Below are 18,394 nucleotides of genomic sequence, written 5' to 3'. Positions count from 1 at the left end.
TTTTACTGATGAAATAGTGTATAACTAGAAAATTAAAGAGATTATAGTACATTAATAAGAATTAACAGGAAAATGAGGTAAATAAGTGGATATAAGACAAATATATAAAGAGCAATGGATTTTCTCTATAATAATGGTAACCAGAAATAAAATATTCTGGTTACCATTATTATAGGAAAATGTTGCATTCATAATGGTGACAAAAATGATAAAGCACTTAGAAATGAATTTAAGAAAGAAAAGAATCAGAACTTAATAAGAAAATTTAATAGAAAACTTATAGGGAAAAATGAGCTCTTATTGAAAGACATAAATGAATATTCATGCAATTCCAAAGACATACCATATGTTTAGGTGATAATATTCAATAAATAAAAATCAATTATTCCAAAATCATATGAATTGTAATTATAATTATAGGAAGAGTTTTGGAGAATTTCATAAAGGATTTTCTTAAGGAAGAATAAATAACAAAAACAGCCAAGAGAAGTATGAGAAAGAAATAACTTGGTAAAGATATTGCCTTGCCAGACATTAGAAGGTGCTATAGAAATAGGGTATTTATTATAAATAGATCATTAAAACGAAATAGAGAATTAAAAAATGGACTCTTAATATTTATGAATTTTAAATATATAATAAAGTTGACACTTCATTTCTTTGGGGGAAATGATAACTTGTTTAATATAGTTAACATTTAGTTCATCTGAAAGAAAATGAAGTGGAAGCCTCGTCTCATACCATATATAAAAATAAATTTCAGCTGGATTAAACACATAAATACAAGCTAATTTTTTAAAAGAAATAAATGAGAATCTGCACTTACTTCCTAGGTGTGGGAGAGAACTTTTAACCAGGACAGGAAATTCAGAAAGTATAGAAGACAGACTCATTTAAATATATGTAAATGTGGCAAAATATACCAAAGTCAATGGCTAGGTGATAGATTTGTAAAATGTATTTGCAGCACAAATGCAGATAACAGTTTAAAGTCTATAGAATACAAAAAACATATGTAAGATTCAAACTGACATGAAAACGGAATTGTGAACAAATGATATAAATAGGAAATTTTTAGAAACGAAAGAAATGTATGATAAAATTAGGATAGTGTATACTATCATTTACTTTGCTAAAAACAATAGCAACAATGTAAGCTTTATGGATATCAATACATGCATGAATAAATTTGATGGAGAAAATGGTTTGAAAGGTGGTTACTGTGTGTGTGTGTGTGTGTGTGTGTGTGTGTGTGTGTGTGTGTAGAGGTATTGTTGAGAGTGGTATTAACTAGCAGATTTGCTTATCTGTTCTTTTATAGTGTTGCTTTTACATGTTATAAGAATGTATACTGAAAATGTATACATTTATGTTTTAGTTTCCTATGCTATGTTAAGCAATAGATACACGTTTATGAAAAAACAAAATTCTAAATCATTGTGTAAGGTAAAATTGAGTATAGTCAGAATTACTCTAAAAATCCCTTGTATCACTAACGAAGTACATAATACTTGATTTTGGCATATATACTTATAAAATATTTGCACGTTAAAGTTTACAGACGAAACATCCTAAGGAGGAACAAAGGAAAAGCTCTTTGTAGGTGTCTAGGCATGTAACCCCTCTGCTCTAACAAAACCATCAAAGCTATGGAGGTAATGCAGTGAGGAAAGGATTCTTTCATGCCTGTACAGTTGATTCCATTCAGATTTAATATTAAATTTCTAAATTATATCCATTTATTGTGAGGGTGAAAATAATAGTCAAATTGCATTTTCAATTTAGGTTAGGTTCTAAGGTTACTCCAAAAGTTATATGATCTTGATGGTTTTATATAACTATATTAAATGACAGCTCTAACTAGCTGACAAATCTGCCTACATATCAGGTTGTTGGGTTAAATTCTCCATTTTCCAAGAAGGAAACCCGTTCCCAGTCTTTAAGTAACTTATATAAGGACACAGACGTAATAGGGAGCACAGGGGTATTTGAATCCACACCTGCCCCACACCTAAACCCAGCCTGTACAGTTCTCCACCTTCACCGCCCTGCAGTGAAGACAGGAAACTGGCAAAGTAACTCTCAAATCCACCAATTCAGCAGGTCAAAGAACAAGATTGAGAAGCAGGGAAGGCAGAGGCTTACATTTGTGTTTCTAGGGATGCATGTGGATCGGGGGTGGGGTCTTCATGTAGGATAAGTATATGGAAGAGGCGAGAGGAAATTGGCCCAGGGAAATCTGATTGGCTTGGGAGTGAGAACTGTGGGGGACTCAAAAACTGCAGTGGCCTCCAACTAGTAATTTGCACTTCATCCTACCTTAATTTCTTGTCCAAAGGGAGAAAACAACCCTTGAAGAACAAGAGTAGGAGGGAGAAGAAAGGAAGAGCTAGTGGGAGGTTAAGCCAAGGTTGGTTTCCTTCCTGACCTCACCCATGCTCTCCCACTCTTCCTGTCTGCGCCCAGCTGCTGCCCAGACAGTGGCTGCTACGGAGAGCTGGGTGTCAGGACGCTTAAGATGGAGCACAAGCTCCAGGGTGATTCCACAAGTTTAAGGGCTAATTCCCAAGACTTCCCACTTCAGAGGCCAGTTGTTACCTGTACTTCTGGCTCATTTAGCTACAAGCTCAAGGGTTCCCACAGCCCCCTTCTCAGGTTTGATAATTCTCTAGAATGACTCACCGAACTCGGGAAAGCACTTGACCCATTATTATTACCAGTTTATTGTAAAGGACACAACTCAGGAAGAGCCACGTGGAAGAGATGCGCAGGGCAGGGTATGGGGGAATGGGGGTGAAACTTCCCCTCCCCCCCAGTGACATCTGGGGCACATTATCTTTCCAGCACCTTATTGGTCACCAACCCGGGTACTCTCTGAATTCCATTGTTCAGCAGTTTTTATAGAGATTTCCTTGTATAGGCATGATTGATTAAATCATTGGCCATTGTTGATTCAACTCAAATCTCCAGCCCCTTTTCTCTCCCCGGGTACGGGGCAGGGGAAGGTGGCTGAAAGTCAGCCTTGTTCCTGAAACTATCTAGGAGCCCACAGAAGTCACCTTACTAACAAAACTCAAATAGGGTTGAAAGAGGCTTATGATGACCATCAAAACACACTCCTATCGCTCCGGAAATCCTGAGGGTTTTAGGAGCTCTGTGCCAGGAACTGAGGACAAAGACCAAATATATATGTCCCATTATACTACAGTGATACATGTTGATATTAAAAATTGAACTTTGGTGGGGGCAAGACATTTCTTTGTTACATTGGAATAAATCATTTGATTCATTCTAAGGTTAATCTGCTATACCTCCCCCCAAAAAATAGGAATTATTGTTCTGAATAAAGCCCCCTCTCATTCTAAAGAAAAGGCCAACATCATCTGTATTAGTTTTCTAGGGCTGATATAACAAAGTACCACGAACTTGGTAGCTTAAACAACAGAATTTATTATTTCACAGTTTTGGAGGCTAGAAATCCAAAATCGAGGTGTCAGCAGGGTTGGTTCCTTCTAAGGGTGTGAAGGAAGGATCTGTTCAAGACCGTCCCTCCATGGCTTGTACATGACCCTTTTCTTTGTCTCTTTTCATTATCTTTGTCTTCCCTCTATGCTTATCTCTGTGTCTCAATTTCCCCTTTTCATAACGGCAGCAGTCATATTGCATAGCCCACTGTAATAACCTTTTTACTTGATTAGCCCTATAAAAATCTTATCTCCAAATAACGTTGCATTCCAAAATACTGGGTATTAGAACTATAACATGAATTTTAGGGAGATGTAATTCAGCTCACAACATCTTCTTTGCTGGTGGTGTGGCTCTTAATGGGAGATGAACACTTTCTGAATCTGTCACTAAGGGCTCTTATGGGAGACTTTGTGTGAAAGCATAAATAGGACAAGTTGTGGACTAAATATTGTGTCCACATAGAGTAACTCGAAGGAGAAAGCACCGTAAATTATCTCTTTCACTGGAAAGTCCCCACTTGGACACACCAAACTGCCTGCCTAGCTTTGTTATCCTATCCTTGGCTCTGTGCCCCTTTCTTCCAACCTGCACAGTTGGAGACTTCTTCCTCTCACCTCCCCTGTTATTCAGAGACATTGATTTGGCCCTAGTGTTTTTCATCAATCGCACCTACACTTCCAGGATGTATTGGAACAAAGTAATCCTCAGTGCTGTCAAATTCTGCTATCTTCCAATCTAGAACACAGATTTGTTTGTTTCTGTTTCTCTGTTGTGTTTAGAAACAATGGTCTATTTCTATCCATTGCCCAGGCCACATTCCAACCTAACCAAACCAGAATTTCGGAGGGTGTGACCCTGATTTTTTAAACTCCCCAGGTGATTGTAACACACAGAGTAAAAACAAAACAAAAGCAAACAAACAAAAAAGAGAGAAAAAAAACACAGTGATCTAGAAAAGCAATGTGAGAAATGGCAAGATGAGGGCTGGCTTTGATACTCCAAGTACAAAACGCATATACATTTCCCAAAAACAGATGTTATGTCTCAGACACAGTACAATCTAGATACATACCATGGCCAGGAAATATTTTCCTAATTGCAAAATAATTTAAGGAGTTATCCCTGCCCACAGCGGATGTAACATCTTACCTCATTATGAAAAGAAGTTCTACTTTCTATTTGTCAGTTGGATCGGTGATTACAGACTATACCTCGCCAGTTTTTGGTACAAAAGAAGAAAACTAAGTTTAGAAGTAGCTATCCTTAATTCTATCCTTAGTTACACAAAAAGTTTACTAGGGTTTTAAAATGAAAAGCTTTTCATTACACTTTTTTTGGCTGTTCAAAGTGCACTTTTGAATCAAATTATACATTTATATAATTTAAAGGGCTAAATTATTTATTTTTAATTATTATGTAGAATTATTTATTAAGAAAACAACAGCTTCATACCCCTCATCTCATTTCCTTCTCCCACCGTAAAACAGTTTTCTATTTTCCTGCTGCTTTTACTGAAGGCTGCTGGGTAAATTTCAGCCTCTTTTGTCATCTTGCCATTCCTAACTGAGCCCTGAGGTGTCTCCATTTGTCTCTTGTCGGTGAGGTGATGGACTCATTAAGTTGAGTGACTTGTGCCAGATTTTGATCATCGTTTTCATTTCTTGGGATGCATTGCTTTTCTTGTGGGTATTCTTCCATAAACTTTTATGTTTCCTTTTATCGTCCTAGTTTTCTCCTAGTTTCTTGTGCTGCTGCTTCTTGTGCTGCTTCCTTGTAGAAAAAGATATTGAGGTAAAAATCGCCATAACCTTAACCACTTTGAGGTGTACAGGTCAGTGGCATATAGTGCATTGACAGTGATGTGTAGCCTCTACCACTATCTAGTTCTGAAACATTTTCATCACCCCAAAAGGAAACCCTTTACCCATTAAGCAGTCTCATCGGTCTTTGGTAAGATCAGATACTTATTGCATTGTTATCTATTGCTATGTAACAAATGACCCTGAAAAATAGCAGCTTAAATCAGTATCATTTATTATCTCTTAGTTTCTGGGTGTCAGAAATCTAAACACTGCTAAGACTTTAGCTCCTGGTGTCTCACAGGCTCTAATTATAGTGTCAGGGGGGATGGTCAGGTCAAGGCTTGACTGGAGGAGGGTCAGTTTCCAAGCTCACTCACGGGAATGTTGTGACTTGAGGCCTGCATCAGTTCCTTGCTGTGTGTGTCTGTCCACGGGGGAGTTTACATTAGGACACCTGGTGCCATCAAAGCGGGTGAGAAAATAATAGAGGACTGAGAGAGAGAGAGAGAGAGAGAGAGAGAGAGAGAGAGAGAGAGAGAGAGAGAGAGAGAGAGAGATATCTACTAGGATGGAAGTCAGAGTCTCTTGTGACCAGTCTGGGAAGTGACATCCCATCCCGTTTGCTATATTCTATTTATTAGATGCACTCACTAGGGCCAGCCCCCACTCCAGGGGAGAGGATACACAGGGCATGTGTCACCACTGTGCCCAGAGGTGGGCATCATCAGGGGTCATCTCTGAGGCTGCCTACCGTGCTTTGGTATGGCTTTCTCCAGCTAGTTTCTGTTTCAAAATGGTGGCAATTTGAGGACCTGTTATCCAATTTTGAATAATCTTTGGTAATTACAGGGTGATTTTGCTTGTCCCAGTCCACCTCTAAAAGAATTTACATTAATTTAGAGGAGAGAAAACTTATACAGGCAAAACTCATAACAATTAAGACAAAACAAAATGAAATTTTGAATATTTGTGCCTTGCACATGAAAAAGACAGGCAAAGTTGAACAATTATTGTAATCCTGTGCCCAAATATATGTATTCATAAATACATATCCTACATACTAGGTGTGGAGGACATGATATTGATAAGAAAACAAAAAAAATCAGCGTTGGCTACAGGTATTGAGGGGTGGGGAGCAAACTTTAAAAAGGCCTTACGTAAACGAGAGTGAACGCCACGGTGAGTTAAAACCATCTTATTAGAGCAGTAGGAATTAGTCGGTGTTTAACATAAGACTATTTTGTGAGTTTTGATGGCTGTTTTGAGAACCTCCAGAACAGGACTCCGATGTTGTATTTCCCGGGGGCAGAGGTAGAACTTCAGGGTGGAAAGAGCTTCTTTGTGTACTGGATCCCCCCTCCAACTAGTTGTGCAGCTTAAAGCACATTATTTAAGTCCTTTAGGTTTCCATTTCCCTGTACGTAAACTAGGATAATCATAGTATATATCCCATGGAGTTGATGGAATGAACAATAAAGTAGAAGTTCAAGGATATTGTCTCCTTTATTTACCTGTATTTAACTAGGGCTAAGGGATGGAAACATTGTGGTGTGGTTAGGTTTTGGCTCAGCACCGGGATGAATCATTCCAGTTTATAGCAGGAGCTGGCAAACTGTGACAGGTGAGATTTCGTCCATGGCCTGCTTTTGTGTCTTAATCACTTTGACTGTTATATCTGAGTACCATAGACTGGGTGTCTTAAACAATAAACATTTGTTTGTCACCGTTCTGGAGGCTGAAAGTCCGAGATCAAGGGGCCTGCATGCAGATCTGGTGTCTGGGGAGGGCCTGCTTCTTGGTTTGTAGATGGCCATCTTATCCTTGTATCCTCACACGGCTGAACGAAAGAAAGAAAAGAAGCAACCTCTTTCATGTCTCTTCTTCCAAGGGCACTAATGCCATTCAAGAGGGCTCTGCCCTCATGACCTAACTATCTCCCAAAGGCCCATATCTAAATGCCATCACATTGGAGGGTAGAATTTTAGCATATGAATTTAGGTGAGACACAAACATTTAGCCCATAACAGACTGTGAGTAAAGAATGGTTTTCATAATTTCAAAGAATTGTTGGAAAAGAAGAGGAAGAAGAAGGGGAGGAGGAGAAGAAGGGGCGTGAGACAAAGAAGATGGAGAGAAAGGGGAGTAGCAGCAGTGGACATGGTGTGTGGCCCACAAAGTCAGAAGGATTTCATATTTTGCCCTATTTCAAAAACAGTTTCCCAACTTCTGAAAAGCTTTCTCAAAATGGGATGTCACTCTAGGATAGCAAGTGAGTTTCCTGGGCTTAAGAGTTTCATAGAGGTACATGAGAAGGAAATAGAGTGTTTCTTCAATGATGGTATAGAAAGAATTCAATCCCAAAAGGACAACTGCAGAAAATCCTCTGATGTCCCCTTTAACCATAAGATTCTATCAATTTTGGGCTGTTCATTTCATATTTTGACAGCTCTGGTTGCTAGAAAATTCTTCCTTACATTGAACAAATTGTTTCTTTGTGAAGTTTATCCATAGCTGCCCTTTTCTGTCCTTCATTCTCTGTAGCTTTGTGTCTTAGAGTGGTTATCAGAGGGATGTTTGGAGAATTGAGGCTTCAGCCATGTCTGATATCTTGCTACTAGATTAGTCCATATTTTATTGCAAAGTGATGGAAAGCCATGCAGTAAAGGAACAGAGGAAGATACGAAACGAATCTTGCTGTTAATAGTAAGAAAAATAACTTAAAAAAGGAAATATTGGCTTGGACTTATTCAGATGTTCAGCCTGACAGCGGGCACCAGGACAAATGTGTGTGTGTGAGTGTGTGTGAGAGTGTGTGAGGGTGTGTGTGTGTGAGGGTGTGTGTGTGTGTGAGGGTATGTGTGTGTGAGTGTGTGTGCGGGTGTGTGTATGTCAGGGTGTGTGAGGGTGTGAGGGTGTGTCAGTGTGTGTGAGTGTGTGTGTGAGGGTGTGTGTGTGTGAGGGTGTGTGTGTGTGAGGCTATGTGTATGTGAGTGTGTATGGGTGTGTGTATGTCAGGGTGTGTGAGTGTGTGAGGGTGTGTGTGTGAGGTGTGTGTGAGTGTGTGTGAGGTGTGTGTGAGTTTGTGTGGGTGTGTGAGTGTGTGTGAGTGTGTGAGTGTGTGTGAGGGTGTGTGTGTACATGCATATCCTCACATTTAAGCCTCACAAAAGCACTATGAGATATCAATTATTATCACAATAGTAACTAACAGTAACTGAAAACAACAACATCAAAAAAAAATCATACAATAAGTACTGTTATTATCCCCATTTTGCAAACAGGTAAATAAAACTTAGAAACATTAAAAAACATGTCTGAAGTCACGCGAGAAAGTGAGTAGCAGATTCTGGCCTCCAGCCTATGTGTATCTGACTGCAAAGCTTGTTCTCTTACCTGCCGTAGTATCTAACACATCGTACCTGTGTTATAAACAATGTGAAAATCACTGGTCCAAAACTTCTTTCTTCTTCCCCCTAATAATAATAAGATAAAATGCAACTTTCTCATTTTATTTATCTCCCCTGCTCCCTTTACACAATGGGAAGGAGCAGTGTCCCTTCCTATATACATATCTTCTCTGGGTGCCTAAAACACAATGGGTATTTTGAAATATTTATTTTGGTCATCCAGTACTATGTATATAGGGAAATGGGATGGTATTTAATCCAACAGTCTCCTTCTGCTTTGTTTGGCCAAAAAGCAATGATTTTCAGGTCTCCAGGCAAGTGTAATGAATATTTTTTAAAGAAAATATTATCTTGGAGCTACCTGAATCTATTCTGTGTGGTAAGATTCCACATTCCTTCCTGCTTATTTTTCTACTTCTCCAAGAATTTGGCTCCTCTGTATTTTTTTTTTGCTACTCAGAAGAAAGTCGAAGTTTCTCTGCCTTTATTTTAATAGTAATCAAGATTTAGTGAAGTTGGGTACCATGTGTGCTGCAGACGACAGTTAATTATTCTACAAAGCTGGATCTTCCAGGGTCCTCATGTGTATAGCAGTGAAAATGACCCCTACATAAGGTGGGCACGTAGCAATGACTTTTCCTTTTTTATTTTTCATAATCAGAACATGTGACTTTGTTTAAAAGACAGAGAAATTTTTGGTTTGAGGTTAGGGTCATAGAGGGAGGTCAAGATGGACGCAAATTTTAATTTTTCCAAAGGTTGGTGATGAAGGTACCGAAGGTAGAAAAAGCCTTATACTTCAGTGGGATCATTTCCCCAGCAGTGAATGGAGCCCTATATGTTCTCCAGAGGCTTTGAAGACACGAGGATTTGAGCAGTCAAGGGGGTTGCATGTGATCCCAAGTTAGCGAGTTCAACTCACTCTCCCCAAAACTTGAATCTTAAGGTGACTCTAAGATGCTGAGTCATTCCAAATTTGGTTCTCATTCCAAAGTTGGCCCTGAGAAGAGGCTGTCCTTTAGTTGCTGGGATGTTTTGGGCTCTGGGTGGCAGATCCAACTGGGCTCATGTCTGCATGCTTTGGCTTGAGGATGTAAAAAGCCTTGGTGGACAGAACAAGCAAAACTATAGGAACTGAAGGAAGTGTAAGCAGATTGAAGTTACCACAGGCAAAGGGTGTGTGGCCCAGCAAGAAACCACCTAAGTCCTGAAACAAATACTTGGTCACAGTTGCTTTGTTTTGTTACTAATCCTCATCCTGGGCCTGGATTTAGACATATCTTATTATATATTTAGAAAAATAAAAGATTTCTATCTCACCATCTTTCTTTCTTCCTTTTTTTAAAAATTAAATTTATCGGGATGACATTGGTTAATTAAATATGCAAAGGGTGCCAAAAAAATGTATACACAGCTTAAGAAAGGGAAAAAACTGTATTAACATTGTAATACTCAATATATACTGATAACAAAAGATGAATACGAGTCACCTTTGACTTCTGCAATTACAAGAGGTGCTCAAAGTGGTTACCATCAGCGTCCAGAAACTTCTATTATGGCAAACATTGTTTGGTGGGCTTCTGTGGCGAGCGTGTAAATTGTTCCAACACCACAGCAGAAGCAGCAGGACTTGTTGCTGTGCGAGGCCTCCCGGGTCCTCCCTTGTACACATCACACGTAGCACTGTGCGTCTCAAACTTATCATGAATATGTGCAGTTGTTAAGTGTGTGGGAGGTTCTGTTGCATACTCACGCCTCCATTGTTGTTGTACTTCCACAATGTTCTCGAATTTCAAATACCACTTCAAAATGGTCTTCCACTCCTTGAACGACAACCGTGCTTCCACCATTTTCTCTGACTGCCCTGCCTGTCACCGGGTGACGCTAGCATTCGTTTGATGAACGCCATCTTGTGATGGAATGTCATACTACACGCTGCTACCGTAATTCAATGCAACTTCGAAAAGTAATACATGGATAACATCTCTTGAAATGTGTGTACATTTTTTCGGCATCCCGGTATAGGTTTGAAGTGTACTAATCTGTAACACATCTTCTACATATCTCTTTGTGTGGAGAAGAGAGAAAAGGGGGGCAAACACATGGTGACGAAGGAGACCCAACCATGGGAGGCGAACACAGCGACTTTTGGATAAGCAGTGCCCTGCTCATCTCTTTCCTTCTCCTTGCACACACCCCTCATCCTACTCCTTGTTTTCACAGCCAGGCTGCTGGAGGAGAGGCTCTTGACAACTAACGTTCGGAAAGACCAATGGCTCTGAGATGCCTTTTATAACTTTGGGCTTTGTACCAAGGCTAGGGAATATTTAAGGCCTCAGAAGTTCCACTTTTGCTCCATGGAGAAGAAAAATAGAAAATTTTAAGTTACAGAGCAGCTCTTTCTCATGACGTGCAGACTTAATTGACTACGGTGGGTTAGGAATTGTTGTTGAACCAAAAGAATATTTTCCAAAGTATAGACTTCAGATGGGTTCATAATTGTTATCATAAATTTTTTTTCATGCTCAGACAGCTTTGGAGAATGAAGAGTTAGAGTCAAACCAGTATTTTTGACACAGGAAAATTTTGTTCTTGAAAGTGCTAATGTTCTGATGTGCTTGTTTTTACATTGCTCGTAAGGGATAGGAACACTCCTTTATGATTCAATGTAATGTCTTCTGTGTGTCTCTGCCTTGGAGGAGATAATATCCACTTGTGGCGATCAGAAATAAAATGTGGATAAAGATAGACAAGTGGGTCCTAAAACAAATGAAGCCTGAAACATCACTGGAGGCAAAAATTACAAAACTGAAGCTATCCTCTGCAGGCACATCGTGAGAAGGCAGGGTTCTTTGGAAAAGACAGTCATGCTGGGAAAACAGAAGACAGAAGGAAAAGAGGAAGACCAAAGATGAGACAGATTGGCTTCATAAAAGAAGTCAAATGAGTCTTCAGGAAGTAGGGCTGTGAGGACAGGACACTGGACATCACTCATTCATAGGATGGCCAGGAGTCAGAGCTGACTCAATGGCACGTAACACACACAAGAAATGAACCAATATATTCTCAAGTATCAAAATGTGTGTGAATTAATCATGACTGAAGATTTTCAGAGAGATGAGATCTGATCTCAGTGAAAGATGGGCCCCAGCAATAGTGGGGATGAGACCGAGGTTGGCTACGGACAGTTCTTCTAAGGTCACTATCCTTCTGATCCCACGTGTCCTATGGCCTTGCCTCTGAGTTGCTGTTCCTTCAGTAGACGGGTGAGCTGCCAATTTGCTTAAAGCTTCTCAACCTGTCTTTTTCAGTGTATTTTCCTTGTCTCACATAGCCTTCCTTTCTCTTCCCCACTTTGCCAACGTTTCTTAATCCACTAATACAGAACCCAGTATCACCTCTATTGAACCCCTCTCAGGCTGCTCAGTTGGGTGTGATTTTATTCCTTCCAAACACTCCATGCAAATCTGTTATTGCATTTTCCTATTTATATGTTTACCTCTTCCAGCTATTCTGTGGCTTATTTTTCTTTGTGTGGAGAAAAATAAATGGCTTGGAAAGCCACACAATGAAATGAGTCCATTTTCTGAACAGGACTGGTTTCAGATAGGCTAGCACACAATCACACAATTGACTCATGTTAAATCATCTAAGAAGCCAGACACAAAAAGCCACATGTTGTATGATTGCATTTATACAAAATAACCAGAATAAGTAAATCCATAGAGACAGAAAATAGATCAGTGGTTGTGAAAAGCTGGGGGAAGAGGGAAATGGGAATGATTGCTTAATGAGTATGGGCTTTCCATGTGGGGTAATGAAAAATTCTGTAACTAGATAGTGGTGATGGCTACACAACATTGTAAATGTTCTTAACGCCACTGAATTGTATACTTTAAAATAGTCACAATGATACATTTCATATTATGTGTTTTGTACCGCAATAAAAAATTTAAAAAGTGAACAGATACAAACAGCCAAAAAAAAAAAAAAGTACTAAAGGCAATTCTCATATTTCTGTGTATGTATCTAAGGCTCTTGATCAGAATATCATAACTTCCTTTGCCTCCCCAAATACTGAATCCTTGACATTTTAGGATGCTATGAGGTGATTTCATAACCCACAGATTCTCCACTATAATTTTCTTCTATATCAAAGTCCCCATGATGGGAAAAAAAGAGAGAAGATTTTCATGCAAGAAAAATGGGATTAAATATTATCAAAACCAGGTAAAAATACTTATCAGGCATGACGAGGGATTGTTTTATCCCCTTTATATATATACTTGTTTTAATTTGCAAAGTAATAATAGTTGTTTGTAAAAAAAAAAAGGATACGTATATAATGTAAAAATAAAAATCATTAAAAAAAAAGAATCCCCTCTGACAGACAAAGGTGTTTATAACCAAACTGGGATTTTATCCTTTCCTGGGGACAGACTACATTCCCCTGCCTCTCTTGCAGTTGGGGAAGGTCTTTGTGTGTTCTGGCCAATGGGGTATTAGTGGAAGTAATGTGACCCACTTCCAAGGCTGGCTATAAAATGCCTGTGCAGTCATCATGCTCTTTCCCTCCTGCAATGATTTTGGAGGTAATGTTTCAGATTAAGTAGAACCACAAGTTAGGAGAAACCTAGATCCCTATGGCACTACTTGGAAAGTGAGCTACTCAGGAGGGCCAGGCAACGTGCACAAGACTAGGAGATGAATAAAAGAAAATCTATATTGTTATTGCAGTAAGCCTTTGAGATTTAGGGCCTATTTGTTACCATAGCATAACCTCTCTTATTCTGGTTCATTTATCTCTCAATCTTACTCAACAGGGGTACCCAATTTTTCAATCAAATTATAGAATGTTTCTATGTCATGTCTTCCTATTCCTTTAAGATAGATCCCAGATGTGGTTTGGGTAATCCCCTTACTGCTAGGAAGCCATGTTCTTCCTTAAGCCACATAAGGGAATCCCACTCTCCTTGGTAGGCCTTTCTTAGGAATGGATGTGTGATATGATTCTGGCCAAAGGGAAATGACAGGAAGTCTAAGAGAAGATTTCTTGGAAAGATACCTCCATAGGTTACAAAAAATGGCTGTTTCTCTTTTGCTCAACATTGTGAAAAGCCTAGATTTGTGGTACCGTATGTTGGTAAGTGGAGTTATCATGAGAACAAAATTTACATGCCAAGCAGATGAAAAAGATGATTGTAACCATTGTTCTTTATGACATTGAGCCAATGCATTAGTCAACACTCAAGATATTCTTCCCATTAAATTTTTAGCACATGAGGTAATAAAGCTTTCTTATTTTTTAAATTACTTTGAAATGCTTTTCTGTTACTTTTAGCCTAAAGCACCCTAAGACATATTGATATTTAAGTTGTTTGCAACATTTTAATATTTTAAATAATGTTGCAGCACATGCTTGTACATTTCTCTTTGATTTTGTCTACAATTTCTTTTTCTGTTGTACTTCTGGGTCAAAGAGCATAAGCAGTTAAATGTTTTTCTAGATAATGCCATATTTTTCTCCAAATAAACTGCCTTCCCTTTGTCTTTTAAATTTGCCAATTTGAATATTATCAATCTACTTAATTTTGCAATCTGATAGGCAAAATAATATTGTTTTACTTTGTATCTTTTTTGTTAATTGACTTTAACATGTTTTCATGTGCTTAGTGACTATTTGTAGGGCTTTTTTAAGTTGCCTATTCAAATTCTTTGGCCTTTTTTCCATTGACATTTGTATTTTTCTTAAGGATTATAGGAGCTCTTAATAAAAATAGGACTATTAACCCTTGAATTGGAAACATTTTCTTCCAATCTGTTGTTCATCTTTGACTTTGCTTATTACATCTGTTCCCACGTAAGGATTTAACATTTTTATCTTATCACTTTCATCACCCTTAAATAGAATGCCTATCAATTTTTACATCTTAAAATCCCAGATGTTGTTCCTCTCAGTGGTATTTTCAAGGACCAAGAAATCTTTAAAGTGAAAATGACCCCAGTTTTAAATGAGAAGATATTTAGGGGCTAGCGTCTAGAGACAAATATTTCTTAAATTACTTCACAGTACCTATGTAAATACTTCACATAGGTACTTGATTTTCCTGTGCGTGCACCTGAAGGATAGGGAGTGTATTTTTGTTGAGTGCTTACTGTATGCTAGGCATTATGTCGTAGGTGCATTACTTGTGATTTTTTTGTTCAATTTTAATCCTCACGACAATCCTGTAAGTTGGTTTTTATTTTTACTATTTCAGGAAAAATGAGGTTAACAGCTTGCCCGTGGTCACATAGCCAGCGAAGACTAGGTCTATGTTATCAGTCCGGGTCTTCTTCGCTTTTCTTTTTTAAAGTATTTGGACTTTATTTGATAGTTTAAATGGTTTTGAAAATGTTGATAAACAAAAGCTGTAGTTGGATCTGGATGACAGATATGCTTCTAATACAGGATTTTCATTCTAGAACGTGACTTTTTCCAACAAATCTTCAGTCTTAGGCCTCTTGCTGCAGACAGGTTGCTTGGGAATGCATACACACACACACAAAGGGCAGGGAAACAGTCCCCATGGGAGATGGTAGTTTCTTAGAAAACAGGCCACTGCTCCTCCTCGTGAAGTTCATTAAGTGCCTTTCCCTTTGCTTAGCCATCCAGAGTAAAGTCAAAGGGCTTCCAAGTCTTTCTAGAAGCGGAAGCAACGAGCCAGGTTCTCCTCCCCTTCCTTGCTGATCTGACATGCCTCCAGTCACACGTATCAGGAATATTAAGGATGACTTCACTGGCCAGGACCTCCCTTCCAAACTGCAAAGGGAAATTCTTTTTAATTCTATGGAAAAGCTTCTCTCCCGTGCCAAGTACAACATAAAAATATGCTGCTCCTGAGTGTGCAATCTGCTCGATGTCAGAGAGCTCTGAGATTCCCAGCAGCTCTGTCTATGGCTCCTGTGGCTGGGTAATGAAGGTATCTTTCCTGTCACCAGGAGCGCAGTGGCTGAGTGGCACAGGAGTGACCTGGAGCTGGAGGTGATGGCGCTCCTAATTTCTCTCCGATAGAACACACCGTTTCCCTCCACTCTTAAAGAACTGCCTCTGTGTAGCTTTATCCTTTCCACTTCTTCCACCACCTCTGCTGAAAGCTCCACCAGGAACTGGTAGTGTCCAGTGGGCAGGATAAGAACATGGTCAGCAGATGAGCCTCCTTAGGCCAGGGCAAGGTAGCAATGTGTTGCAAACGCTTCTCCACTTCAGGTTTGGCAAGGCGAAAGCCAAACCAGCAGGGTCCTGGAGGCTGGAAGTTTGGGAGGCTGCTTTGGGTGGGGAGAAGATTTGCTATTTCTGCCTGTAGATGAACGTTCTTTCCCTGCTTTTCATATAAATCAAAGAAAAACTGACAGGCTGACTCTTGCTCAGGAGCAGGAATTTGCTTTCCTAAGGATGCTTCCTTCCCAGATTTTCTTTAAGGGTTTTCAGTGACACCTGGAGGCCGTTTTACCAGTTCTGCAGCATCCATTAGTTTCATGGGAACAATACTGAGTGCATAAAGATACTTTTTCTTTTCTGGATTTCTAGCATTTGTCAGAGCTATGAACCTGGTGGCAGGCTGTGAGTTTTCCTCCCGAACAATGTGGTTTCAATATGGAAGCTTCTCACATAGGTCTTTCCCAAAGCAGCAAAAGGATATCTTGGTTTCAAGGCCATGGCAAGACTGGAGACGCTCTTTGTATCCACTTCTCCAGAGAATCCCCAAGGTTCCCCACATACTTGGGCCGTGGGGATGTGAGCCAGATCTCAACACCCATAAAGTGGGATGTTGAACACAGCATTGTCTCAGGGAAGACACATCGCTGGGATGAGAACTATAACCTGGGACCAGGTCACTTAAGGACTCTGTCCCACAGAGTTACCCAATCTGTGTGCCCCAGCTTCCAGTGAAGACACCTTCATGACCCAGATAAGTAATGTTTTCAGCTATTTCACACCCATCAGCATCTTGGAAATATTTTACTGTTTCCTGGTGGTTGGCACCTAGAATATATGTCTGAATAGGAGCTCACCTGATGCCAGTTTTAGGCTCCTCCCGTTCAGCATCTGGCGTGGAGCCAAAGAAATTTCCTACACGTGACAGCAGGTCAAAGTTTCCACTTTTCTTCTGAATTGCTCAAACTGTATTGAATAAAACATGAAACTTTCCTTTAGCATCTCCATAAGCTAAGAAGCGCAGCGGTCTGTGAGGCATTAGTCCCAATAGCCTAGGTGGCAATGACCCCTGAAAATTAGGACATGGGTCCCGTGCTGGGTCTTCTTAGCTTTTTATCACTACTCTTAACCAAGGTACCATACTGCCTCTGAAAGATACAAACACCGGATAAACATGCAAAACAAATCATATTTGGATTTTCCCCCTTCATACTTCTCTTTATCATGCTCTTTCTTTTATCCTGGAAATTAATAATAATAATAATAATAATAATAATAATAATAATAATATAATAATAATAAAAGAGATCTATGGGATTCAACAGCAGTCTTTTTTCATTTTACCATAATGTCTTCCCTTGAACTTAAAAAAAAAGTGAGACATTTAAAAAAATTTTTTTAGCTGTTTGTATCAAGCACTATTCTTCTACAAACCCAGATCAATCACCAGCTTTATCAGGAAAACAGTTCATGATGTTTGTGGGCTAGCTTCGTATGTTTTTGGAGACACTGATAAATTTGGTGATGGCTTTGTCCCATTTATCACCAGAGCTTATTTGTTAGGGACTTACCTTGCTGAATCCCTCCCTGTTTGAACAGTCACTTCCTCCTGTCTCAGCTGCCTGTCTTTGATGTCTAGTACTGTCTGGTATTATTTTTAAGATGAGAGTGTGGGAAGAAAAGAGGAAATGTGTCTGCCTATTGCTCTAACCTCTGATCCAGGAGAACTTTTCTGCTGAATTTTGATATGTACTCTACCAGTTAAGTTTCTTTGGGTACTAATCCCAATTTTAGCCCCGCCTAATAGCCTTTTTCTTGAATAAGCATTCAGAATAGCCAAAATAAAAGAACCTTTCATTCAAAGACTGAAAGGCCTTGAAAATAGGGTCCGGAAAAACCCTAACCAAGGATCCTAATCTTGAGAGCTTCCTTTTTTTTTTTTTTTTTTAATTTAGTGAAGCAGGTGAGGAGTCAGGAGTCTAGATTTCTAATCTTTATTCTGTCACTTAACTTACTGAATGGACTTGAACAAGTCACTTAAACGTCCTGGACAATATTTTCTCTGAAGTGGAGGGATTGAAGCAGGGTATCTGTTATTCAGTCTCACTCTAGAACACCAGAGCAGCCCTAGACAAAATTGGAAAGTTTTGAGTTGGACTTAAGTACTCTTATCTTCCTTTCCCATTTCCTTTTCTCCTCTGAGCATTCTACTAAGTAGATATGTGTTTTTATCTTGGGGTTCCTTTGTTCCAGTTTTCTCAGTGTATCTCACCACAAAACCTTTTGCAGTCTCCTAAGCCCATTCTCCTTGGTATGGAAATTATATATTAATCTGCACTAATCAGTGAATGAGTTACTTCTTCTTAGTAACTTGCTTGCATTCTAACAAGGACTTTCAGTAAACATAGTATATTTATTCCAAAGAAGTGAACCATAAAACGGAAATTACAGGCCCTTTGGTTGGGTCAGTGGGAAAGGCGAAAGGTTAAGGGTTGGTTGGGTACTGGGGTCTTCTCAGA

General features: G+C 39.3%; 1 protein-coding gene and 1 pseudogene across 2 annotated transcripts in view; one reads left to right on the top strand and one right to left on the bottom strand.

Moving 5' to 3' along the window:
* The window catches only part of COLEC10 (collectin subfamily member 10), a 412,450-nt gene that overhangs the window by 167,251 nt on the left and 226,805 nt on the right, over positions 1-18,394 (top strand). The gene's annotated exons all lie outside the window — the stretch shown is intronic.
* LOC308506903 (CWF19-like protein 1) lies at positions 15,321-16,914 on the bottom strand (annotated as a pseudogene). Its single transcript has 2 exons — positions 15,690-16,914; positions 15,321-15,569 (listed from the first exon to the last, which is right to left on the bottom strand). The product of its transcript is annotated as a CWF19-like protein 1 (transcript).

This window comes from Rhinolophus hipposideros (assembly GCF_964194185.1).
Source record: "Rhinolophus hipposideros genome assembly, chromosome: 13".
Taxonomy (NCBI): Eukaryota; Metazoa; Chordata; class Mammalia; order Chiroptera; family Rhinolophidae; genus Rhinolophus; species Rhinolophus hipposideros.
This window is presented reverse-complemented; position numbering and strand designations above follow the sequence as displayed.